Source organism: Mauremys mutica, chromosome 10 (genome assembly GCF_020497125.1).
Source record: "Mauremys mutica isolate MM-2020 ecotype Southern chromosome 10, ASM2049712v1, whole genome shotgun sequence".
Lineage (NCBI taxonomy): Eukaryota > Metazoa > Chordata > Testudines > Geoemydidae > Mauremys > Mauremys mutica.
Window position 1 is genome coordinate 63,724,758 of NC_059081.1, and position 25,370 is coordinate 63,750,127.

Sequence of the window (25,370 nt, forward strand, 5' to 3'; positions counted from 1 at the left end):
GCTGGCCTTTGGTACTTCTTACTTAGTGCTCTCATTGCTACCTTTGCTAAACCAGTACCTTGGGCTTGATCTAGCCACAGGGAGGACTGTAACAGGGTGGCCTGCCCCTTTAATGGCCAGTGGCCTGTGGCTAAGCAGCCACATTCAATCAGCCCTGCCTGTGCCACAATTAGCTGCCTCCCATCCTAAAGGGGCAGCACTAATTGGGGTCAGGTGGCAGCCTGAAACACCTGGACCTCATAAAAGGGTTGAAGGAGAAACCCCAGGAAGCAAGCTGGGTTCATGAAGTGACTGGAACTCGGTGCTGTATCCCAGAGCAGAGAGACTGAAAGCTGGGAGCTCAGTTCATCGGATGGGCCTAAGGGAAGCCCAAGCAGGGTGGAAGAACTTGTGTGACCCTGGAAGGAGATTGAACTCTGAAAGTGACCCAGTTGGAGGGCAGAGCTACATGAATCCCTGGGAGAGGCAGAGAACCCAGGTGAGGGGGAACTGAGGTAGGGAATGCCTGCCGACCCACGCTCGGGCAGCAGGTGATGCTACAGGGCTGCTATGCCCTGTGACAGGGACCTTCTGCACATAGGTCTTCTCTCCACCATGTGGAAGGGAGAGGCTTAGCTTACCTTCCCAGTACCATCCTTGCCCCTCTCCAGACCCCACAGAGCCTGCGCAGGGAGAGGAGGGTGGAAAGTGAGCAGGCCAAGGGGAGGAGTGGGTGGAGGCAGGGAAAATGCTCAGAGAGAGTCCCTGGAGCGGGGGTGGGAGGACGTAGCCTGGGGCGGTACTGCCTTTTTGCAGGACTTTCCTTTGGGAGATCTGAGGGGGACCAGGACCTGGGAGAGTCTCCGGTATTGTGGCACGATGGAGCCAGAATGCCAGGCTGAGAGCTGGGGGTGGAACTCTTGTGGGGTGAGGTTTCCTGGGGATGTCTGAGGCAAGGCCTGTGGTCTCTCCCAGGAGTGGAAGGGTTAGTATGGGGGGATATCTGTGAAAGGATGGGGTTTAGGGTGGGAAGGGATGATCTAGCCCTTTTTACTAGCCAGGTTTCATGCAGTGTTTACACTAAGCCGCTCATATTGCCAACAGTGAGGAAAGCAATTTGTTTGTTGCTCAAATGTTACCGTGACATTTAGTGCTTAACCCATTATTATGAATTTAACAATGATTAGACCAGCAATAAAATATAATTTTGTAAGGATTTGCCTTAAACTTTGGCTTCCAGTATCTTCAAATCTAATTCTTTCAGTCCTGTGATCCATTATCAAATCAGGCCCTAGCTAGGGAAAATGGCCACCCTACTGAGAGGGAAATAGCTAGGGTGACCAGATAGCAAGAGTGAAAAATTGAGACGGGGGTGGGGGGGGTAATAGGTGTCTATATAAGAAAAAGACCCACATATTGGGACTGTCCCTATAAAATTGGGACATCTGGTCACCCTAGAAATAGGTCTGGACATTGCACAGAGAAAATGAAACACTGACCAGTATTTCTAAATAGTGCCTGAAAAATGACTTCGGAGAGGCAGTGTGTTCCAGTGGATAGGGTACTGGATGGCTCCTCTAGAGACCTGCAGGTCACTTCACCTATGTTTCCTCTCTCACCCTTTGCTTAATAGAGCCCTTCTTGGCAGGGTCTATCACTATTTGTCTGTACAGTGCCTAGCACAATGGGGCCTGATCTCTGTTTGACGCTAGAGGCTGCTGTAATACAGTTGTTAATTTACTTAGTTGACTCATATTTTAATTGCTGGCATTTTTCTTTCTTAAATATAGAGTCACAAATGTCTTATTCAGTGAAAGCATAAATAAGGGGTAAGATTCTCTCTCAACAGGGGTCCTGTCAACCCACCCAAAAGACAGTTTGGCCCAGGTCCTCAGCTTTGGGTGAGGAGTGCACACAGCGATTCAGAAGGGAGGAAAGATGTGCAAAGGTGGCTTGAAACCACCCCTGCTCCCCCAATCCTGGATCTGCAGTTCCCTGGCATAAGTCAGTGCAGCAGAAGGCAGAGCTGCTCTGACTTGACTGGCTGCCAACAGTCCAAGTGGGTGAAGCCCAGAAAAGCCCTGGCCACCCCCTCTACATTGGCAAGCAGGAAGGGTGGTATCCTCGGAGCCAGAGGCGGCTCCAGGCCCCAGCACGCCAAGCTCGTGCTTGGGGCGGCATGCCGCGGCGGGCGCTCTGCCGGTCGCCGGGAGGGTGGTAGGCAGCTCCGGTGGCCCTCCCGCAGGCGTGCCTGGTCCCGCGGCGTGCCGCCGTGCTTGGGGCGGCGAAATGGCTAGAGCCGCCCCTGCTCGGAGCTACAACACAGGCTTCACACCACAGCTGGGTCACCCTATGCTCATATGTTCCTCCCATTATAGCTGCCTATGCCCCTTCTAGAGGTGCTTTACTTTGCACCAGAATAAAGCAGCTGCCTCACAAGGCCTCTGAATCTCTTTATAACCTTCAACTGGACTAAATGACTGTTTAACATCAAAGAGCCTTTTCCTTTAGTAGCTGTAACTGACTGAGGTATTTGTTTTGTTTCAGACTCTGGAAATCTGATCTAAGCTATCCTGTGACTGACAACTTTACAGCTACACCAAGAGGTGGGTTTTCAGTTTGTGCTGATCTAAGATTCCCTTACTCCAGAGCTTGAACAACACTATACATCCCTGATTTTACTATGTCTGGTCAACTAGCCAATTCCTATGGACTCCCAAACAAAATGAAGATTGTTTCTCATCGAGTTCTGTGTGTGTGTGCTCACGTGTATTTTGGTGGTTTTTTAAATGAAATAATGAGCACATTTACTCAGCCTTACAGTGGATGGGTTTCTGAAACAGAGGAAACTCTAATGAAAACAAAAATGCACAGTGAATTTGCCAACTTCTTTGTACAGATGTTTCTGTTTTTAGTAGAAATTGTCTTACAGACAGTGTCAGTTAACATATCCAAGAGCCAGGCCTACTGAGCACAAGTACTGTAAACTGAATCGACAACAGAGCATTTTTCGATTCTCAAATATCACATTTTGGCGAAGCAGCTGCCAAGAACATTTACCGCAAAATGAACTGATAGACAGTCTATCAGTTACAACATGGAATTCATTGTCTGAGGTTTCTTTTCTCTCTTTTGCCCATCGGTTTTATTGGGGATGTTTATAGAATACACTAATGCATCCCAACCGCAGATGCAACCAGAAATGTTAGTCTGTGGAACTTAATGGAGCATCCTATCATTATCTACTAAGAAAAAGGGTGTAGACAGTTCTTCATTGGGGGAGGGGCTGGAGTTAAAAAAAATAATAAAACAGCTGCTGAATGTTGTTTTTACACTATCTAATTATTGTAGCAGGGACAATCCCCTGATAACTCCCAGTTTGCTCTTTTCAGTCTATGAGAGGTACCACCCTCTGATGGTCTCGATTGTTTGAAGTCTCTCTCTTTTTCCCAGGGTGTCAGCTGGCTGTTGTAGCCAAGGCCAGGCCAAAGGTCTCTCCTGCAGCAGGGTCTAGCTCTTTCTTCCCTGGTTGGGATATGGCTCAGCAAACAGTGTCTCCTCTCCTTGGGAAGGGGAATTTTCTGTACCTGGGTGAGGTTCACTGGCTGTGCTTCTCCCATTATTTCTGCAGCCAAGCTCTCTCTCTCTCTCTCTCTCTCTTTTTCTCTCTCTCTAGGGAGACCTGGATAGGTCCAGCCAGCTGCCACTCCTGTGGAGCTGACTCCCAGAGCCTCTTGATTGGCTTGTCTCTTTGTGGGTAAAAAAGCTCATGGAACTTGTGTGACTTGGGAGGCCAGGCACCAGGGAGCCCCCAGGATTCTTTGCTGTCCTTTTGCATCAGTCCCATCATGCCTGGCAGTCAAAGAGCCTCCCGCTGCCATCTTATTTGTAGTCATTGCCTTGTCAGCATCTCTGGGTGAGAAAGGAACCCAGGTGGTGAAATAAGCAAAACATCAAAGCAGTTGTTTTCCAGTGTAATCAGCTGTGGGGTGTTTCCTTTCTTCAGTTTGCTACATTCTAGACTGTCCTATAAAGAACACAGTGACTATAGAAAACCAAGAGGCCAGCTAAATGCTCCAGTTTGCCCAAAGATTGTGTGTTTTTAATTCTGAAATCCTATGCCATTCTTACTAAGCGAGGAGTGACTGAGTGAAGTACAAACAACATGTCTGTGTTTTCCAGGTGATAAAATGAAATCTTTTAATGCGTTAGGAAATACAGTAGAACCTTATTTATCCAAACCTCCATTATCCGGCCCTCTCTATTAACCTAACCGGGCAGCAGGGCTTGGGCTGTCAGTCCTGGGTGACGGGGCTGACGGTTGGAGCCCGGCCTCCTGGGGCTGACTGCCAGAGCCCTGCTAATTCTCCTGATCATCCGAATTTTTGATTCTGATCTTTCCCTCGTCCCAATTAGATTGGACACATGGATTCCACTGAATTGGGGGGGATGGACAGATAAAATTCCCCCCAAGCCATAGTTGTCCATGCCCATGTATAAGTTCAGACTGCTATTGGGCCTGATTCTGATGCCACTAAGTCAATGGCAAAACTCTGCATGACTTCAATAGGAGAGTAAGCAGGCATCATTTTTTTCTTTGTTAGCAGCTCTTTGTTTAGAAAAGAAAAAGAAAATAATTGGAGATATACCAATCTCCTAGAGCTGGAAGGGAGCTTGAAAGGTCATTGAGTCCAGCCCCCTGCCTTCACTAGCAGGACCAATTTTTGCCCCAGCTCCCTAAGTGGCCGCTTCAAGGATTGAACTCACAACCCTGGGTTTAGCAGGCCAATGCTCAAACCACTGAGCTATCCCTCCTGCCCATGTTTACTTGAACATGTGCAGTTAAAACAAGTACTGAACATTAGTCATTGCATGGCAAAGGGGCATTTATCTGTCTTTGTGGATGTGTACTGTGGGCCAGGCGCTCAGAAGCTGTAAGTCAGTCTAACGCCAACGATTTTAATTTTAAAAGTGCACCATTGAAGCCAGTCGGAGTTCTGCCTTTTACTTTGTGTGAGCAGGTTTGAGCACTGAGGTCCAGATTTTTAAGGGTACTTAGGCGTTGCTATCCTGAATGCAGCAACAGCTAAATACTCTTAGAAATCTGTGCCTAAATCCTATGTACTGAATGTGCTGTCTGCTATTAATAAAACCTAATCACAAATAACAATAGATTTTAGTTGACCTATCTGATCAATCTATTCACACATTTTGCCATACTATAACTTATATTACAGTAAGACCTAGAAGTCACATGGGGTGGGGTGGGCGGAGTATGAGATAATCCTTAGCCCAAAGATCACACATTGGCCTGCTAAGCCTGGCTTCCTTAGGAAACAGTGTGTTTGAAATTGGTTTTGCAGACTTTTAATTTGACCTCTGTAGAACTTAATAGAAAGAAATGAAAACACGTGAACATTTCCAGAAACCCTTCTGCTTACTCTGAGCCAGATTTTCCAGAAGTGCTTGGCTCCCCCAGGTGGGGCAAGATTTTCAAAAGTGCTCAGGTCACATTTAAGCATTTAAATGAAGAGCCAAGATTTTCCAAATTTAGAGGAATGTGTGCAGAACATTTCTGAGTACCTGGGTGTGGATTATCTTCTTTAGCCCCTTCCGTTCCATTTAATGTCTTCACATGTCCATGCACCTACGCACATGGGGCTATGACTTTTGAAGGTGCATTTGCTAACTTGAATGATGCAGTAAAGATATGGAAATGGCTTATGACCAGTGTACATGGAACCACACAGATGCTGCTTCACTGAAGTTAGTACAGGTTGATGAGATGTTAAGTGACCTTCTGAGGATGGACTGTGCTTCCCAAAAATGATTTCAGAAGAATGTTAATTCCGTTCTTTAACATCTGCTGTTAAAGGACTCACACAGTCCATTTAGCTTACAGGATAGATTGTGCTTGATCTGATGATATCCAGAAACAGCTGACCATGTGGAGAAGTTTTATTCTCTTCTATGCACAGAGGGAAGAGAAATTATCTCTTAATTAAATGGAGTAATCAATTATCTGAATTTTATTTTAGTAAACCAGACAGTACAGCAATTTCCATCTATTTGCCAAGGGCAGACACAGCGCCAGACCAAATGAAGATTTTTCAGTTGAAATTTTATTAGTTGCCCAACTTTTCTCTCTCACCAATATTATCTTCTTTCTCCTCTCCTCCCCGACCCCACAAATCCAGGCCATGTTCAGATCCAGCTGTTTCCATCTCCACAATACATATAAAACTTCACCTGTCCCCTTCTGTCTTGACTGATGAATCATCTCTCCCTGCCCTGATTGCCTCCCACCTGCATTACTGCAGCCTCCCTGATACCCATATTGCGCCTTCCTGCCAATCTAAAATCCAGCTACAAAAATTATCTCCTTTTTCTGTTATTCTGTCCCTGTCTCACCACTTTGTGGATACCTACGCTGGCTCCCTCTTGCCCAGCCCATTGAGGTTAAATTTCTTGTCTGGCCTTCAAGGTGCTACACAAATTCTCTCTCATCTGTGTATCCAAACTCATATCACTGCATTTTCCTCACCCCTCCACTCCACCCGCAATGTCGATTTCAATGCTGCAGCTTCCATGCCTTTTTCCATGCAGCCCCTTTGCATGGAACATCCTCTCCACCCAGTTCACCAAGCCATCCAGGTCCCTCCTAAAGACTCCCTGTAAGGTTGATTGAAAATTTTCAGTAGGGAAAATGTTTGGTTTGTCTATGAGAACCTGAAACATTTTCATGAAAACTCAACTTTTTCTGTTAAAACTTCCGTGTAATTAAAACGCCAGATAACTGAAAACTTGTAAAGTCAGTTTTAAGCTTAACATTTTTTTTTATTGGTTTGGTGTTTTTCTTAGAAAATTGTCATTGAAAAAACTTCTTTGTATCAACATTTCTCAGTGAGGAGAGGGAGAATAAGCATTTCCTGACCATCTCTGACTCCTTTAGAACTTCCACAAGGCATAAGCCAAAAATAACGATAAGATTTTTTTTTTAAAAACACAAAAGGCATTTAAGTCAGTGAAAGGCCTATCGATGGTCAATGGGGGGCTGGGTACTTAAATCCCATTTGTTCCTTCCTCTAAAAATGCTACACAACCTCTGTTCTCAGGGCATCCCATCTTTTCTGCTTCTATCTTTGAGATTTCAGGCTCTTCAGGTCAGGGACTGTGACTGTTTTATCTGGCTCCCAGACTATTGGCAGAGCTTAGCAAATTCTAGTTAATTTGTTCTGTCTTCTAGACTGCCGAGCTGTCATCCCACTGCAGAATAGTAGTTCACCACTGTCACTTTTCTCAGATAATATAGTACCAACAAAATTCATCCCTGGTGTAATTTAATTGGTTTAAACAGAAGTAATACACCTTCTCTTACTGTTTTGTTTTTAATGGTGATGTCTGTATTTTCGATGTCAATACGCAGCAATAATTTAAAACAGTGGTTTTCTTACAAACAGTGGTTCAGATTGTGCTCTGTCTGATCCTTTGTCTTTCAATGAAATGGGTATTCTGTTTGTTTCTGTGTTTGTTTTAAATTATAAGGATCCAGGAATTAACAGTTTAGTTATTTTTAGAGGCATTTGTTCACATATAAGTGTGAGGTCTTCCGAGATGTCTCTGATAGGTTCTCTTTAATGCCTTAGAGAAATTAAAGGCTTTCTCGAAATACACATGGCATATGAGAAACAGAAAGGAAAAATATACACACTCGGTAAATGAGAGCCAGGGAGAAATATAAACACATTCTCACACACATACTTTGGCTATAGTGTCATCAAAAGTGACCCACACAATATGCCACAAGGTTCCATGTGCTGATTAATCATTACAGATATTTCTTTTATCTGTAATGATGAGGGCAATTATATCAAAAATAATATTCACACATAAGAGGCATTGTAGTGGGGAGTACCACTTACGAGTTAGTGAGCACAAAGCACAAAGGCAAGGTAGTGCTAGGTGAAGGGGAGGATAGGAAGGATGTCCCAGTAGTTAGAATGCTAGCCTAGGACTTGGCAGACCTGGATTAAAGTCCTTGTTCTGCAACAGGCTTCCTGTGTGACCTTGGACAAGTCAGGAGGGTTTAGGCTCCTAAATGTGTTTTGAAAATGAGATTTAGGTGCCTAAATCAGTTAGCCATTGCAATGTTGAGCACAGCAATGCCTGAGTAGCTTTAAATGTTTGGGCAGTAGTCTCTGGTCCCCGTCTATAAAATCGCCAAATAGCGCTTCCTCACCTCACAGGGAGGTTACCAGGGGCGGCTCTAGGTATTTTGCCGCCCCAAGCACAGCAGGCAGGCTGCCTTTGGCAGCTTGCCTGCAGGAGGTCCCCAGTCCCGCGAATTCGGCGGCAGCCTGTGGGAGGTCCGCCGAAGCCGCAGGACCAGCGGACCCTCCGCAGGCATGCCACCAAAGGCAACCTGCCTGCCCCCCTGGCGGCGACCGGCAGAGCGCCCCCCGTGGCTTGCCGCCCCAGGCACGCGCTTGGCGTGCTGGTGCCTGGAGCCGCCCCAGAGGTTACAATACGCTAACAATTGTGAGATACTCAACTACTGTGATAATAGGGGGCCTGATAAGTGCCTTAGATGGAAATGTATTGTATCTGTAATGCCTAGGTTTGCATAAGCACAAACAGGGGAATCTCAAGTAGGAAGTAGAGAGGTTAGTGTACCCCTATAGTTGGCACTGTGCAACTGCTGCTGGGTTACTGTGTCCAGTTCTGGTGTCAATAATTGAAGCAGGCTGTTGGTAAATTGGAGAGGGCTCAGAGAAGAGCCACGAGTGATTAAAGGATTAGAAAACATGCTTTATAGTCGTAGATTCAAGGAGCTCAGTCTATTTAGCTTAACAAAGAGAAGGTTAAGGGGTGACTTGACTACTGTCTATAAATACCTACATAGGGAACAAATATTTAGTAATGGGCCCTTTAATATAGCAGAGAAAGGTGGAACACGATCCAATGGCTGGAAGATGAAGCTAGACACATTCGGACTGGAAATAAGGCACACATTTCTAACAGTGAGGGTAACTAATCATTGGAACAATTTACCAAGGGTCGCGATGGCTGGCAATTTTTAAATCAAGATTGGATGTTGTACTAAAATATCTGCTGTAGGAATTATTTTGGAAGTTCTATGGTCCATGTTATACAGGAGGTCAGACTAGATGATCATAGTGATCCTTTCCGGCCTTGGAATCGATGAAGTTGCTGAACCCTGATCAAGAGAGCACACGCAACTAGCTGCCTGTGACATTAAGCGCTATTTGTGTTTGCCTGTTTTTCTGAGCCTGGCAGGTTTTCAGTCCATTCCGAGGAAGTGAGCAGGTACCAAGTGGTAGTGGGTGGAGTCAGTGAGACAGAGTTCTTGCATTTAGAACGGCAAATCTGAAGCAGACACTTTAATGTTGCCTACCATCCCAACAAAACATTGCAAGGATATGCAGCATGCTGATTTACTGCGTGTGTGTGGCACTCTCATTAACTGTGAGCAGCAGTGAAGCTGTTAGCAGGTCAGTAGTGGTGAAGGGTTATAAAGGTGCACGCAATGGATGGGATCTGTTATGGGTACAGAATCACATGGTTAACAGACCTTATCTGTGGGCTGGACTGTGCCTTAAAGATGTGTGTGTGTGGATCCCAACTGTTACCATGTGGGAGGATAGGTCACATGCCTCTGTGGCCCCTGCCCTATTTCATTCTTAGGGGCCAGTGGAAGGCTCTCTCCTGTGTTTGGATCTGCATTAAGGAGGGTACAGGCATTGGGTGGGGGGTGGGGTGGTGATGTCATTGAACAAGAGAGGACTACTTATGTGAATAATGGTTGCAATATTAGGTCCCATGGGCCAGATGCCCAATTGGTGGAAACTGACATAATGCCACTGAAGTCAATGCAGCTACACTGATTTACACCTGCTTTGGGCCTGGCCTGCTGTCTGTTCCTTTTAGCGAAGTCTGGACATTCAGACTGTTTTTGCTGATGCCACGGGCAAGTAGACATGCTGAAGCCCGGGAGTAGGGAGTTTTGTTTTTAATGTTCTAAACCAAGGGTAATCAATTATTTTTTGTCAAGATCCAAATTTCTTGATCAAGGTATAGTAAAGGTCCAGACTCCAGAGAAAATAATAATAATAATAAAAAAATGATAATAATGAGTCAATGAAAATATTTTGAGGTCCATTCAAAAGTGTCCGGCGGTCCAGGTCTGCATATTGACTACCCCGCTCTAAACTACATATTGTCTAAACAGGCGGAGCCGGGAAAGAAGCATCCTGAGAGTCACAGCAAAGGCTGAAATGAGCGTCAGACCGAGCATCAGATTGCTAGATGTGGAACTCAGAGGCAGGGCCAGAAAAATGTTATTGAGAGAGCGCCTGGGAAGCTCTCCATATTGAGGCCAGGCCAACAGCTCCTTACTGCTGGCTACTTAACAAAGTATGTGTTCTAAATTTTTTTGATGACAAACTCAATTGCCGGCGATGTCTTCAAGCAGAAACAGTAAGCGAAAGGGACAGGTGGTACAAGACCTTGAAAAGGAAACAACATATTGTAAGAGTGAAACCGTCTGCTGCTAGTTAAGGCTCAGTGTAAAAACTAAGCTTTGATGGGGTTTGTTGAGTGTGGTGAATAATTTACTGGAGAGGTCATTAGGGCCTTATACTGCTGCTACTTTCCCCTTATTTTACTAGCTCATTAGGGATGGAAAATGACATGTGAGGGATGCCACATACCATTCCAGCAGTCTGGCAGGCAGAAGGATAACATTTAAAGGCAATTTGGCCCTGATCCTGCACTAGAGTAGTCATTGACTCAAATGGGAATAGGACCAAGCCCTTTCTTTTTAATATAATAAACCCCCCTATAATAGATCTCTCTTTACCAGTAGATCTCAAAGCATTTTAGAAAGATGATCAGTATCATTATCCTTGTTTTACAGATGGGGAAACGGAGGCAAAGAGAGGTGATGTGACTTGCCCAAGGTCACCCATCCAGCCAGTGGCAGAGACAAGAATAGAATCTTGGTCTCCTCATTTCCTGTCCGATGCTCCACTAGGCCACACTGCCCCCTTAAATAAAGTGTAATGAGATAATATTAAGGAAGAGACATCATAAGTTTAAGGTGAATGTGAAATGTTTAGATTGAGTCAGTGGGGAGAGAACATTTCAATATCGGGTGGTAGCTCACAGTTGGAAGCTTTTCTGTGACTTATAACCAAATCAGACTCATTTACTTCTACTAAAGAGACTATAGGTCTGACCTTCGTGTTTTCATGCAGACAAAAGTCTTTTAAAAGATCAACCCCAATGGCCAAGCTGTACATAAAGAGCAATTTCTTGCTCCCTTTGAAGTCAATGGGAGTTTTTCTGTTGACTTCAGTAGACGTAGGAGTGGGCTCTAAGTTATTTACTAGGGTAGAATATGGAGGTTTTTTGTGTCAGCTGCCTACATTGAAGGTGTATAGAGGGAATGTCAGATTTTTCCATACTGCAAGTCTGTTAAGTGTCACAAGATGAAAACATGTCACAGCCAAAAAAGGGAAAATGTGATGACAATCAAAGGGACAGTTGGCTATTTTTATTTTTCTTACTGTCAGCTGTTAACTGCTGCAGGCGTAAACATGCATCACCACAAAGAGGTGTTATAGTGTCTCCTAAGGGTAGCCTCTCACTTTGGTGTATGGGTAATTACACATGTTAATGGGAATGGCACACCAAATTCCTGTGTTCTAAACTGAGAGATATACTGCTGAGTATCCGCTCCAGCCAGCTCCCATTAAAGCAATGCACAAAGCTAGCATTTTAAGCTGAAATTCTACTTTTTCTGTTAACATTTAGTTAAAAATCTCTTTACTCGTCAATGTGCTAGCCTTTTTGATACCATTAGAATAACCAGATGACAAAGTTAAAAGAACTAAACATGTATGTATTGGAGAACATGCAAATAATCACTCTACTGTAATGGCTGTTGTGTATTTGTTTGCATCCTTGTAGCAGAGACATGGAGCACGCGTCACTTGCTGGAGGATTCTCTGCACCTTGAGGTCTTCAAACCACAATTTGAGGACTTCAATAACTCAGACATAGGTTAGGGGTTTGTTATAGAAGTGGATGGGTGAGATTCTGTGGCCTGCATTGTGCAGGAGGTCAGACTAGATGACCATAATTGTCCCTTCTGACCTTAAAGTCTATGAGTCTGACATCTGTTTAGTTGTGAAAATCATCAGGTTTGAAATACCTAGACTGCTGAAAGAAGAACAGGAGTACTTGTGGCACCTTAAAGACTAACAAATTTATTTTAGCATGAGCTTTCGTGAGCTGCAGCTCACTTCTTCAGATGCATAGAATGGAACACACAGACAGGGGATATTTATACATACAGAGAACATGAAAAGGTGGAAGTATGCATACCAACAGGCAGCGTCTAATCAATTGAGATGAGCTATCGTCAGCAGGAGGAAAAAAAACTTTTTGAAGTGATAATTAAGATGGCCCATAGAAGGTGTGAGGAGAACTTAACATAGGGAAATAGATTCAATTGGTGTAATGACCCAACCATTCCTGGTACACCTGCACATCTACCATCTACCAACGTGATATATGCCATCATGTGCCAGCAATGCTCCTCTGCCATGTACATTGGCCAAACCGGACAGTCTCTACGCAAAAGAATAAATGGACACAAATCTGACATCAGGAATCATAACATTCAAAAACCAGTGGGAGAACACTTCAACCTCTCTAACCACTCAGTGACAGACTTGAAGGTGGCAATTTTGCAACAAAAAAACTTCAAAAACAGACTCCAAAGAGAAACTGCTGAACTTGAATTAATATGCAAACTAGATACTATTAACTGTGGCCTAAACAAAGACTGGGAATGGTTGGGTCACTACACCAATTGAATCTATTTCCCTATGTTAAGTTCTCCTCACACCTTCTATGGGCCATCTTAATTATCACTTCAAAAAGTTTTTTTTCCTCCTGCTGATGATAGCTCATCTCAATTGATTAGTCTCTGCCTGTTGTTATGCATACTTCCACCTTTTCATGTTCTCTGTATGTATAAATATCCCCTGTCTGTGTGTTCCATTCTATGCATCCGAAGAAGTGAGCTGCAGCTCACGAAAGCTCATGCTAAAATAAATTTGTTAGTCTTTAAGGTGCCACAAGTACTCCTGTTCTTTTTGCGGATACAGACTAACACGGCTGCTACTCTGAAACCTAGACTGCTGAGGACAGCAGATTCAAATTCTGACATGAGCAAATCAGCCTTTTATTTCTAGAGAGGGCAGGATGGTCCAGTGGTTAGTTTTAACCGAGATCTTGGGAGACTAGAGTTGAAGTCCCTGCTCTGCCACAGACTTCCTGTGTGACCGTGGGCAAGTCATTTCGTCTCTCTGTTCTTCAGTATTGCCTCAGTAAAATGGGGATAATCCCGTTCTCCAGGGGCAAAGGGAGGATAAAGGCTTTTAAGATTGTGAAGTGCTCAGATGCTATGGTAATGGGACCTATAGGTACCTCAGACTTTCTGCAGTGGCTCCATTGAGTTCGGTGCAAATTTCTATAAAGAAGGCTTTGGGGCAAGACCTTGGAAACGCACCCTATCTGCTCTGCCTGGATAATAAAGACCCTGTTGCTTTTGTTGGTTTAAAAAAAAATAGAGGCTTGCCCTGATGCCCTTGGCAAAATAGTTCCTGCCTAGCCTGCTATTATACAAAGTGCTGCATTCCAGTTATACACCTTGCTACCACTCCCCAGCTCAGAGGTGGGTGCATTTCAGGGGTGAAGTAATTCAGGGGTGTGTATCATTTATAAAGTGCTTTGGGATGACAGACACCGCATGCATAAAAAGATGTTGCCGTGTTTGGGTCTGTTGCTTTAAGCTGAGATTTTTCAAAAGGGTTAAGGGAGTCAGGTGCCCAATTTCTGTTGAAAGTCAATGAGAGTTGGGTACCTGCCTGAAACTTCAACAGATCCGGAGAGACCTCAGAGACAAGCAATCAGTTGATGTGTTTGCTGTTAGCTCAGTTGTGGGACTTGGAACACACTATTTGAATGTTCAGTTCAAAAAGTTTTGTTGCGTCATAGTAGTGCATTCAAAATATGAAGCCTCAGAAATAGTTATTCCCTTAGTTAATAAAGTTTCGCAGGTGCTTTTGTGTAATCTCCCTTTAGGAAAAGATTCTAGAAGTGGTGGGGCTTACGACTGTCAGCATTGGTTGGTTTAGGTCAGGGGTCGGCAACCTTTCAGAAGTGCTGTGCCGAGTCTTCATTTATTCACTCTAATTTAAGGTTCCGCGTGCCCGTAATACATTTTACCATTTTAGAAGGTCTCTTTCTATAAGTCTATAATATATAACTAAACTATTGTTGTATGTAAAGTAAATAAGGTTTTAAAATGTTTAAGAAGCTTCATTTAAAATTAAATTAAAATGCAGAGCCCTCCGGATCAGTGGCCAGGACCCAGGCAGTGTGAGTGCCACTGAAAATTCAGCTTGCGTGCCGCCTTCGGCATGCGTGCCATAGGTTGCCTACCCCTGGGTTAGGTGTCTCTCCACTTAGCATGCTGTCTTCCAGATCCCATTCTGAGGCTCCTCTTTCTCTCCATTCATTGTAGAGGGAGCCTTGGTTTGTAACTCTGGGTTTTTGGAGTCCAGTAGTTTTCCAGGTGCTTAAGTCCCATAATCCTCAAAGATATTTTGGGCTCCTGACCCTGGTTGTCAGTGAGGCGGATCGAACTGAGGACCTTGGAAGCTTAGTGCATGCACCTCTACTGCATGAACTAAAGGTCAATTGCCTGTTAGTGAAGGCTGTAGAGCAGACTCATTAATTGCCTTCTTTCTCTCTAAGTGGTCTCAGTGCCACTAGATGGGACAGAACACCCCATCTAGGAGGTGTGTGGGTTACATTTGCACCAACCAACTTGAAGCAGTGGAGCCAGATCCTCATCTGGCAACAACTGGCCCTGTTCCACCGAAGTCCCAGCTGAGAGAATCTGTCCCCTGATCTTCAGAAATACAGGAAGTACAAGGCAACACTGGTAACATAGCAACAGAAATGCCTCAACACAATTTTTATCATTCCTGGTATTGTAAGTTAGTTACAACAACAATCCTACAGTGGAGGGCCTGTTTTCTTTTCAGCAAGACTCCCTGCGGCATTCTTGTAAAGAAAAGTCAAATTGTCTGGAAGTGTGATACCTGCTAACGTTAGAGTAATGGCTATGAGTACTGCTAAGAGGCTATAATTAAAATACAAAGTAGGTAGTGAAGAAAATGTTACTTTTATTTAGCTTTAGGTGGAACTGTCCTCCTTACTGGAAAGTATTTTCCGTTAGATTCTCATGTTTGGTTTGTTGTTGCATGTGAAATAGACTTTATCTTAACTGTTTAAAAATTTTAGGGCAAAACGTACAGAGCCAACTGCCTAAATGTGGGCACGTAAATCACAGTAGCCTGGTTATCAAATGTGCTACACCAAAAGCTCTCACTGCCTTTAATGATTGTTGTGAGTGGTCAGCACTTCAGAAAATCAGGGTGCTATTACTTAGATGCCTTAGGCACCCCTGTTTAAAAAAAAAAGATGGCTTTAATCTTTGCATAGTTACATTGAAGATCATCGTATGTTGAATTAAGACCAAAGGATGAAAAAATAATTACTTTTGTTCAGTTCAAGAATTTATTTAACCTGCATCAAAATACAATGATTTTAGATTCCAAACTGCATGGAATGAATTCCCATTTGGTATGTTTCTTTAAGCAACAGTACACTCTTGAATTAAGACATGTAATTAAAATACTGTGCATTGACTTACGTATAACCACCCTGCACACAAATGTTTGATTATTTTAGTCATACTTTCCCCCCAATAAAACTGTTAAATACAAGGGGCAAACTGCTAGGAGTAAATTGACAACATTGTACTGAAAATATTTGTAGAAGCAGCATGGAAATTAAATAGACACTAACTTAAAAACTTCAAAAATGAAAACTTGTAAGTAAATTTCTTTTAAAACATTGTGGTATTTTCCCCCTTCCACCTCCCGTTTGTTTGTAAAACACTACCAAATATGTGTAAACTCCATCACCTCACAAGCACCACCTCCTCTCCCTTCTTTCCGGCAGCCCCTGCCCCTGAAGAGCGTATCATCTAAATAGCCGAGACAAATGCTTGAGAGAGAGGGAGATTTATACCCATTTTACAGATGTGGAACAAACAGATCAGGTGCCTTGCCCCAGGAATCAGTGGCAAAATTGAGAGTTGAACCAGCATCTGAGTCTTAGTCCAGTGTCTTAACCACAAGACTGTCCTTCCGTGCTAGAAAGCAGATTACAGCTGCTGTAAAGATGCATTATGCTGAAGAGCTCTGTGCCTTAGTTCTAAAACATCTACTTAAACCCAGTAGTTAATTGGCCTGATAATCTTTTCTTTAAGGAGGACCCGTAACCCGTTCTCTCTTTTGAGTTTGCAGTTATTTGCTGGAGCAAATAAGGTCGTGTTGTTGGTGGGGGAGGGAGGTTGGATGAAATTAGTTAAATGTCGACATTACCTCATTTACAATAGTTGGTTCATGTGGAAACAGCTTTTAGCAACAATAGCGTTGAGCACATGGGGCTGTATAACCTGGGAACATCCAGCACAGCAGTCTCTTTGCAAAATACATTTCCTCTGCACCTTTTTTTAAAAAGGGAGTGGAATGGCGAGGGTGTGGGGGGCAGATTCGCAGCTGCCCCTTCAAAGAGGCACAACTCGTGGAGCAGTCACTACAGTGGTCCTCATTTTAAGTTAGAGCTGCCCCATGGGCTACTCTGCCTTATGACGGCCTCCTTGTGGCTGCCTCTGGGATGCACCAGACTCTCCCTCCATGCCACAGCCTTCGAAGGGCACAGTTTAGGCTCCTGAGCTGGGGGAGTTCTCCCTCCGCGTATTGTGCTTCCTTTACAGCCCGGAGACTCCGGTAGGGCAGGAGCCAAAGTTGGAAGTTCACACTGACTATTTTAAAAGGAGTCCTTTGTCCTTTGTGTTATTCATAATTATACGTGCGCTGCTGTTGGCATACGAGTGCTTTACAAACACATCAGAAGACAAAGTCCCTGTCCTGAGGAACGTACAGTCTGATCCAAACAGATAAGTACAAATGATTAAAGGATCAGGAAGATCTATCCTCCATGGCTTCCTTCCACCTTCCACAGGATTAAACCCCTTGGGTGGAACTCGGTCCCCGTTGATGTCAGTGGGAGCTTTCCTGTTGTATTTCAGTGGGGCCAAGATTTCACCCCTTCTTCTCTCTTTCAGGGTGCTGCACAGCTCCACTTTGGGCTGCAGTCTCTTCTTAGGCCTATCCCCTTTTGTTGGACGCACACACTTTCAGTGCTAAAATAGGGCATTAAATGTTAGTTCTTTCTCGGCTGACTTGACTTCACAGATACCATTAACGAGCTGGCATTTAGCTGTGCGACTCCCATGGATGTTACTGCAGCAGAGTCTCGCTGTGTTATACTTTGATCCTAATGCAGGGCCATTGATTCCAGTGCAACAATTTCCTCTCCACCCCTCCCACAAAGTGGAGTGTGTATTTGCACAGTGAAGAGTCAGCCACAAGGGACTGGGAGAGAAGCCATTGAATAGGAGCAGTCTGTATGATGTGTGGCAACTGTACGTTCCATGGGACCAAATCCTCCACTGGTGTAAATCAGCGTCGCCCTACTGAGATCAGAAGAGCACCTGATGAGGATCTAGCCTGTATATTTTGCCTTGTATAAAGTGTCTGACATTCTCACACAAATGAACCAAATGAATTAAACCCCGACGCAGTATTCTTACATATGTGATTGGATCAAGTGCAAAACCAGGCAGATGTCTCGAAGACCTACCATATTTACCTTATATGCAACATCTTTGCACATAGATTGTAACATCTTTCCAGATTTTCGTGTTGTTGGCCTAGTATTTCTTGAAGGGCAGAGGAGCTAGTGCTCATTCAATAACTGCTGGCTGTAATTACACAGCAGAAAAATTCCTCCACGGTGCTCCTCCACCTTGGGATTTATTAGCTGTCTCATCTGCTAAAAGAACAAGATGCAACATAGTTCCTGATGTTCACATGCCAGCGAATGTGAGACAGAATCAAGTAAGTCTAGTAAAAGTCATGGGGGCCGGGGAGTGGGAAGATTTTTTTTTCCCCCTAGGCTGAGTATGGTTCCTTGTACATTTTCCAGGACCTCGATCTTTCCTAAAAAATAAATAAATAAAATAAATACCATTTTTTTTCAGGTGCACTAAAAAGGAGAGTAACCATTTATTGTTTAATTTCTAGATACTGTATTGTAGTAACAATGGAACCAGAGTGTGGGTCTGTTTTTTTGGGGTTTTTTTACTGCACTTTAATTCATTTAAAAAATAAAATGAAGTGTGCATTTAGGAAAACTTTAACCTTATTTTCCCTGTGTTCTCCCTAACTCCAAGAATAAGGATAAGTGAAATCAGGTGGAGGGGGGAAAGAGCTCTGTTGCATGTCAAATGAAACAACTCTGCATATTCTTGTCAATTAAAGTGAAATACAAAAATGAAGACGAGAGGGCATGTAAAGTATATGTAAATGAGTGTTGCCCAAGGACAACCGTGATTTCCTGTAGCCTCCCTCCATCCTCCACTTCCACTGAAGTCAACATGAATAAAGTTATCACACAGGCAAATGTATAACTGTTTATTCAATGACACCATCATCGCCTCAGTGATCCGTTTCTTCCTTCAATCATTTAGCTCTCCTGCAAATTTTGAATGGGGGTTCAGATCACACTTGCTATCAAGTTCTTCCCCTTCCTAATATTAATGGATGTGCCTAAATTTAAGGAGCCAGTTCTCTTGCGTCTCTAGATTTTCCCTGTAGATCACTTTTTCCAAACCTTTTATCATTTTTATTGTTCTCTGGCCTTTCTTTGGTTTATCGACATCTTTCCTACAGTATGGCACCCAGAATTGGACACAGTACTCCAGCAGAGGCCGCACCAGTACCGAGTAGAGCAGAATGATTACCTCCTATTTCTTACATACAACACTCCTGTTAATACACCTGCCTTTTTTGCAATTACATCATGTTGCTGACTCATTCAATTTCTGATCCACTCTAACCCCTAGATCCTCATCGGCCGTATTACCAGTTAGCCAGGTATTCCCCATTTTGTGATTGTGCATTTGGGTTTTGTCCCTTCCTACGTGTAGTACGTTGCACTTGTCTTAATTGAGTTTCATCTGGTTGAATTCAGACCAATTCTCTAATTTGTCAAGGTCATCTTGAATTCTAATCCTGCCCTGGAGGGTACTTGGAACTTCTCTCAGCTTGGTGTCATCTGTAGATGATATAAGCATATTCTCCACTCCATTATGCAAGCCATTAACTACTGAAAATATTGACTAGTACCGAACCCAGGACTGACTCCTGTGGGACTCCACATTTGACAGTGATTCATTGATTACTAGTCTTTGAGTATGGTTTTTCAACCCGTTGTGCACTCACTTTATAGTAATTTCAACTAAACCATATCTCCCTACTTTGTTTATGAGAATGTCATGTGAGACTGTGTCAAAAGCCTTACTAAAATCACAATGTATCCCATCTACGCCTTCTCCTTTAGGTTGGTTCGGCATGATTTGTTCTTGCCGGTTATTCCTGATAACCATAGTCTGCCCTAGGTGCTTACAAATTGATTGTTTAATAATCTGTTTCAGGTATCTTTCCAGGTATCAAAGTTAGGGTGACTGATTTATAATTCCCTGGGTCCTTTGTTCCCCTTTTTAGAAATAGGTATTATGTTTGTCATTGTCCAGTCCTCCAGGACATCACCCGTCCTCCATGAGTTCTCAAAGATCATTGCTAACAGTTCTGAGATTGCTCCAGCTTGTTCCTTAGGTACCCTGGCATGAATTTCATCAGGTCCTGCTGACTTGAATACATTTAAGTTATCTAAATATTCCTTAGTCTGTTTTTTCCATAGATTGGCTTGCGTTCCTTCCCCCTTGTTATTAGTATTAATTACTTGTTATATATCTGGTCACTACTAATTTTTTCAGTGAAGATTGAAGCAAAATTGGCATTAAGCACTTTAGCCTTTTGGACGTCATCAGTTATTAGCTCTCCTTCCCTGCTAAGCAGAGAATCTACACTTTCTGTCATCTTTCTCTTGCTCCTAATGTATTTAAAGAACCTCTTCTTACTGCCTTTTATGGTTCTTGCTGGGAGTTTCTTATTTTGTCCCTACATCTTGTGCTGTTCTTTTGTACTCCTCTTTAACAATTTGTCCATTTGAAGGATTCTTTTTAGATTTTCAGGGCATTAAAGTGCTCCTGATGGCATACTGGCTTCTTACTGTTCTGCCTATCTTTCTTTTGCATCAGAATAGTTTGCTGTTGTGTCTTTGATATTTTATCCTTGAGAAATTGCCAGCTCTCCAGAACTCCTTTTTTCCTTTAAATTTTCTTCCCATGGGTCCTTACCAACCAATTCTGAGTTTATTAAAGACTGCTTTATAAAACAAATCCATTATCCTTATTATGCTGCTCTCACTCCATCCTTTCCTTAGAATCATGAAATTATCATTTCATGATCACTTTCACCCAAATTGCCTTCCACCTCCAGATACACAATCAATTCCTTCCTGCTGGTCAGAATCAAGTCTAAAATGTCTGTCCCTCAGGTTCCTCTGTTCACTTTCTGAAACAAAAAGTTGTCCCCAGTACATTCCAAGAACTTATTATACGTCTTGTGGTTTTTATATTATTTTTCCAACAGATGTCTGGGTAGTTAGTCCTCCATTACAAACCCGACACTGAAATACACTACTTCACATAAACAAGCAATGACGGTACTCCTAGAGTCCACAATGTCCTCATCCCAGAACACACTTTGGCCTTTTCTATTTTGCCCTTTTTGTATTTTCTCCACAACAGCCTTAGAGGCACCAGGGCTAACTGGGAACAAATCACACGAGCATCCATATTGTCAAGTCCAGAAAATGATCCAATAATGGGTATACGGTAACAAAGTGAGCATGAGGGAATCCCCTTTATCCTGAGACCAAGGTGAAAGTATTGTTGGGATGAACAGAGCTAAAGCCTCCTCTCAATTGCACACGTGCACCATGTTGTTTTCTTCTGCATCTCTCTCCCTGCCCCCCATCAGCTTCATGGAGATTACCCGAAAAAATGATACAGCATGGGTCTGTACATCTTCTATCTGGAGGGCCCCGAGGACTTCTGTCATTGGTGGGGGGGAGTCCTTGGTAGCATGGGTCCAATGGGGCAGCATTGCAAGGAGGGCAGGGGCAGAGCGAGTGCAGGGCCGTTATTATTCTTTGCCCAGTTTGAGGATGGACCTCCCAGCCTGTTTCCTGGGGGCGGGGAGGGAGATGAACTCCATTAAATTATCCTCACCCAAGTTCTCCCCTGTGGGTTTCACTGCAGATGGGGCAGTCCAGGCCATACAAATGATCTACCCATTGCTGCTACAGAGTTGATTTGGAATAACACCATGGCCTGGCGGTGGCGCGGATGGAATATTGAACGTATGGGTTCCTATAAGTAAATACACTACGGTATATCAGGGTGGACAAAGTAAGTATTGCCATATGTCGCCGCCTTGGCCATTCATGTTTCTCTTTCTTGGTAGCTTCCTACCTGGTTAAGAGAAGTAAGAGAGTTTCTTTAGTTAGCAGAGAAGATACTTGTGTTGTCTGTTGAAGACCCCCCCCCCACCAGCAAGGACTTAACCATCTCCTTTAAGGTCAGTATTTGTTTGAGAAATTGCATTCACTGGCCATCGGAAGACTTATGCCAAGTCTTTTTCAACTGAGAACTCCTTGGGTTTATTCAAATGCTAATAAAATGCCATCTGCTACTCTAGCTGGGTCATGTAACTAAATCACGTGACCTCACCTATTATAACTATAAGCTTTCTGAGAGCTCATTCACTTTGTTATACCCTGAGCGAGCATCTGCCAGTTATAAACTGATCAGGACTATTAGACATGTAGGGTTGTGGCGTTTTTTTTCCAGAATCCCAATAGGACACACTTTTGCGAGTGTGTGTGTGTGTGTGTGTGTGTGTATAGTGACAGAATATGCATAAATGCTGAGAAGAAAGTTGTAGTCTTCTGAGAGTGAATTGCTTTTACATTGATATACATTTATTGAACTGATTTGTTTGTCGGAGGGCAGTGGAAGCATAGGGAGATTTGCATAGGGGGTACATCTACAGAAAGACATTCACAAAGGAGAGATTGCAACTTGCCTGCTTTTTTGCACCCATAATTAACCAAATCTGAGTATTTATATCTCTAATTACCGTACTGTGGGCATGAAACAACTGCTTAGAGGCACAATTAGTCATCTTTGTGGCCTTATTTCATTTTGTGGGTGCGAAACTTGTTCCTGCGGAAAGGGAGGCTGGGTCTCAGCTGGGCTAAAATTATAACCCAAAAATGTATGTGCATAATAAATGACTAGCCTAAAATTTCCAAAATGATCAGTGGTTTTGAGTGCTCAGTCTGAAACTTCTCTACAGGGCTTGAGCATCAAAGTGCTGAGCACCCAGCCTGAGAAAGTGAGGGGTTTCAAATTGGGCAATCAAAATTTGAGGCATCCAAAATCACTCGTCACTTTGGAAAATGCTGGCCAAATATCTTAAATCTGTTTGTTTCCTTTAATACAGTTGCATTTACAGTAGATGCTCACCAAAGGCAGAGAAAATAAGAATTTTAATGGAATACAAAACAAACCCAATATTTTAAAAATGATTGTTTTGCAGAAAACTGCCTGCATATTAGCTTTCCCCTCCCATCTTTCTGTCTTTTTTGAGGTGTCGAATGACGGTTCATATTTGCTGCGCCTTGGTACGCAAGGGCTCTTATTGATCATTTGATGTTTCTAAGATTTCGTGCTGGTTGCAGCAGTGCTTACCGGGTCCCTTCTTAGAGAAAGGTTTGTTTGTACATTTGATCAGCACTTTAACAAGCATTGGGTTCGATGGGCTGCTTTGGAGGCTGTGTGCATTGATCATTATACATGCGCTTGTCATTCGCTTCTAGAAATAATGGCCGTATCTCTTCAGGTTCTCTCTACTTCTCCTTGAAGTAAAGCTCCACAGAGCAGCTTGTGAGGCAGGATCTGGGGATGTTTTACACTACCACTAATCCAGAGGGGAGTGTGCCTTGACAGGCCAGCCGGGCCTGTGTGTCTGCACTTCCACAGTAAGGTTAAAAGATGATTAATGTGCCATTTAGCTTTAATACCATAGAGCAGTTTCCCTCTAGATTAGGCAGCAGTACTGGCATATAGTCATTGGCTGAGCAGTTAGGGTTCAGATACAGATTCAGCTTAGGTTTGGGTTTGTAGGTGCAGAAACCCTACAGAAACCCTCAGGCTGTTGCCATGAGAGTTGTAGCCTCACAATGGGAGAAATCTCACAAGATAGACGTATTCATGAGATGTCATCAGCATCCAATCAAGGATCAGAAAATAGGCCCAGGGGGCAGATTCAGACCCAGCACCTTATATTGGACTCTCCACATCCTTTCAAATTAGGTGTTCGGATTTTGAGGGTCTAGTTTAGCCCATCTTTAGTAGGGTTGCCACCTGTCTGGGTTTTACCCAGACAGTCCAATTTTGGGCTTCTGTGGCTGGGTGCCATTTAGGGTTGCCAGGTGTCTGATTTTCAACTAGAAAGTCTGGTGGAAAAGGGGGCCCTGGCGGTGTCTGGTCAGATGTGTTGACCAGACACCAAAAGCCCAGTTACTATGGGATGGGGGGAGGCACTGGGCCATTAACTCATGCCAGCCCTTGCTCATCCAGGGCTGCCTCCTACCTGCAGGCAGGCTTCTTGTCAGGCTGCAGCAGCTCCTGTCCCAGCCCTGGAGCAGAGAGAGCCCAGCTGGGGAGGGAGAGGGAGGAGGAGAGGATCCAGTGAGTGACTGGGGGGGGTGAGGGAAGAGGAGTGAGTGCTGGAAGCAGGGTCTTGTAGGAAGACCGGGAGCAGGGGGTAGGGCCTCACCTGGAAAGGAAAGGGAGGGGTCTTGTTACCAGCCATTAGAAAGGTGACAGCTGTAATCTCTAGTTCTCCACAGTGGGTGTGAGTTACCTAATTAAACAGTATAAAATGAATCTTTGTTATTCATAATGTGGGCTGTAAAAAGTCAGTATTTGCATCTGTGGAGTTGATACATTCTCCAATAGTGATTTGATTGCCATTGAAGCATACTGTTGTTGATTACATTGAGACCTGTTCCCCTGAGTCATATGAGATGGGACAATTGTATATTTACTTCTTTGATTTGAAGCTATTTTTGACACTCCTTTTTAAGCCCCAAACGCCTGGATAGCTTTTTGATCTCCTCTAGATTGAAAAGTTCCTTCTGCATGACCCCCTTCTCCAGCTGGGAAGTCAGGATGCATAGCAGCCTTTTCTATGATTGCCCCCAGACAAACTATTGCAGAATCAGCAGGAGATGCCTATTATGTGTGCTGGTTCATCACCTCACATATCCTATCCCATCTCACAGAGACCAAGCACATAATCTTTACAAGGCCCCGGATCTCTGCAGACAGTGGATGCCGGTCTAAACCTGCTCTCACATATGGCAGTTCTCCTAAGACATCCTAAAATATGCTTTCAGACTTCAGGAACTTTGCACAAGGAGACTTGTTGGGGTCATCAGAGGAAAGGCATCGCAGCATATGATCTTTCTCCTCTTCTCATTGTATAACTGTGTTTTTGCTGTAGACTCCTTTTGGAAGAAATCAGTGAATTGTAGCAAAGCCGCTGATGCATAAAAATCCTTCTTCTGGAAGCCTACAGAAGTCTCAGTAGCAAAGAATTCAGTGCTGCCTTGGAAATGGGGTGGAATGGACAAAGAAGAAAAGAAATGAGAGAGAAGATCAACAGTGATGCGGAGATGGGAAATAATTTATTGAGGAAGGAACAGCAAAGACAAGGAAAATACTGCTAAATCAGAGCAGTGCACACAAATGTTCCACATGCACCCGAAGCACGGACTGTGAACATTAATCATTATCAGGTTAGAGCGGGGGGCGGGGTAGTAAAAATTGTAGCGAGGGAGAGAAAACTGAAGAAAAATAATCATGAGGCCAGTATATAGACTGGGGTAAATGAGCCATGCTACAGGACAATGGCCATCTAAGATATCCCCTCTGGAATCATGATTCCAGAGGTAATATCTCTCTTTGAAGAGCTTGATGAGGAGACCTTTACTGTCAGTGACTTTCTGTACCTTGCATATTATTTGAATTAATGGGGATATGAGCATGCCCATTGTGAAACCTTTTAAGGACGTCAAATCTCATACTTCCACAACGTGAGCTGCCACTCTAACGATTTGTA

The 25,370-nt window shown here is 43.6% G+C and overlaps 1 long non-coding RNA gene across 1 annotated transcript; it reads left to right on the forward strand.

Annotated features, from left to right (window-relative positions):
* Positions 1-287: 287 nt before the first annotated feature.
* On the forward strand, positions 288-25,370 carry LOC123378872. The gene is made up of 3 exons (XR_006582771.1): positions 288-478; positions 2,527-2,585; positions 24,753-25,370. It is a non-coding gene; the product is annotated as an uncharacterized LOC123378872 (long non-coding RNA).